The sequence below is a fragment of the Mytilus edulis genome, chromosome 14, assembly GCF_963676685.1.
Source record: "Mytilus edulis chromosome 14, xbMytEdul2.2, whole genome shotgun sequence".
NCBI lineage: Eukaryota > Metazoa > Mollusca > Bivalvia > Mytilida > Mytilidae > Mytilus > Mytilus edulis.
The window spans coordinates 8,557,750-8,560,153 of NC_092357.1; positions in this window are offsets into that span (position 1 = coordinate 8,557,750).

Here is a 2,404-nt window from a genome sequence, read left to right on the forward strand (position 1 = left end):
AATAAATTCAGCAAATTCTTTTGGGGGCGATTTAAATTGGGAAGATTGTTTCTATTAGGCATATAGTAATGTTTTTGCTCATGACTATGTTGGTGTCTTAAAGAAGTAATTACACACTCAGTACATTTACATCACTGCAGACTAGACTTAAAATACTTCTTATTCCTTTGACGTTATCATTCCAATCATATGTCATTCCAGTGCCAAGTTCCCTTATTCAGAACTTTTCTGTATCTATTCGGGAAGGGGTTCTTAGCACCAAGCTTTTGATGATGACAATGATGCATACTTTCATAGATGAAGAAGTTGATTTAACTTGTTATGAAGAACCTTAAATTTCGGATCTTAAGTTAAATGAATTTGTCTTTTTCCTTTACGGCTACATGTACAGAGGAGATGCACGAACTGTGTTAATGGAGACAACTGCTACAATTAAAAGTATTTAACAGGGTCATCTTTAGAAGAGCAATAACTAGAAATAGAAGAAATTCACATATGTAATGGTATCTATCTTACTTGTTAAAAAAAACCAACGAACAGGAGCTATATCACAAATTATACTGACCCTTCTGTATTTCTAATTTTATGTTACTCAATCGGACGATGAAGATGTGGAAGAAGGTTATCAAAGCTCCAGGAAAAGATCTAGACTTGAAAGATGTGTTTTACATTGGGCCGAGAGGAATGCCTTTGATTATGACTATTGAAAACTAGTTTTATCGTTTGAATTGGTTGCATTTGTCATTTCGGGTGTTTTATAGCTGACTATGCAGTATGATTTATTCTCATCGCTGAAGAACTGTGTAGTCCTCTAGCAATGATAATACAACAAACAAGTCTATAGCTTGTTGTTCGGTGTGATCTAAGGCTCCGTGTTGAAGGCCGTACTTTAACCTATAATGGTTTACTTTTTAAATTGTTATTTGTATGGAGAGTTGTCTCATTGGCACTCACACCACATCTTCCTATATCTATATACCTATATTTACTAATCCTATAGTTTTTATTTAGATAAAAGACCGTCAAATAAATGTACAAAATAACAACTTTGGAGTTCATTATCAGATGTTCTATACTGATAATATCAATAGTTTAACATCTGACGTGATATTATCCTATTCTAGGTGTTGCGTCAACAAAAGTATTCTCAAAATGTTAATGAACGTGCTTGTCATCATTGTTTATTAGCACCAGATGTCAAGGGTTCTTAAGTCATGTTCATTTAGTTGAATTTGAAAATTCAAAATGATAACATCTAACGGGACGATGACAACTACAGGTATTGTACATATTTATAATTTGATCAATTAATTGAAAAGTAAAATCACACAAAAACTGCACCCCAAATAGATAATTTGATTTTTTTTCACCAAAAACATGAAAAAGTAAAATCACAAAAAAAACTAAGCCCTGATATATAATTGGATTGTTTTCATTGGTAATCATATTTTTACAGGATCTTTATGGTCCTTACAAACAAATATTGTGCATTGTTTAGCCTGTACTTTTATCTAAAATTGCTTAATTACACATATGGAGAGTTGTTTAATGGCAATTATATCACATCTCCAGATGTTTAATAGATGCATTTGAACGGAATATTAAATAAAATATATTATAACACGTCCACATTTCTATTCCGATGAGCTGACGGCGAATTTTAGAAATAGTGATGCTTAATCTCAACATTATGATCTGTAAAATATGCGATTTACGATGGCGCTGAGATTTTCTACAACGAAAGTTGATTTTCTAATGGTCTTATCTTCATCCTTTTTAAACTCTTACGAGAGACTTTTTCACTGTCTTAAATCTTAATCATGTTAATAGTTACTTGCAAGAAATAAAGTAATTAGGAAACACATACCATACTTAGATGCTAACTGTGAATTAATTGAAATACAAATTGATATTTTCAGAGTTTCCTAATGTTTCAAACCAAAGTAATATTTTAACGAACATGGGTGACAATCTCATGAATGGAGTAACTTCTGACTTATACCTTGACCCCCTTCTAATTGGAGTGATATGTATATGTGCATTAATCCTTTTCTTCCTAGTGTGCTATTGTAAAATAAGAAATACACCTAACGACAATTATGAAGCAACATGGACGTCTACGTATTTAAGCACTGTAAGTAGTATACACAGTATTGTGCAGAGAAAAAAAAAGTAAAATCACAAAAATACTGAACTCAGAGGAAAATCTAATCGGAAAGTCAATAATTACATGGCAAAATCAAATGACAAAACACATAAAAAACGAATGGACAAGAACTGTCATATTTCTGACTTAGTACATGCATTTTCAAATGTAGAAAATGGTGGATTAAACCTGGTTTTACAGCGCAAAACCTCTCACTTTGTACGACAGTCTCATCAAATTCCGTTATATTCACAAGAA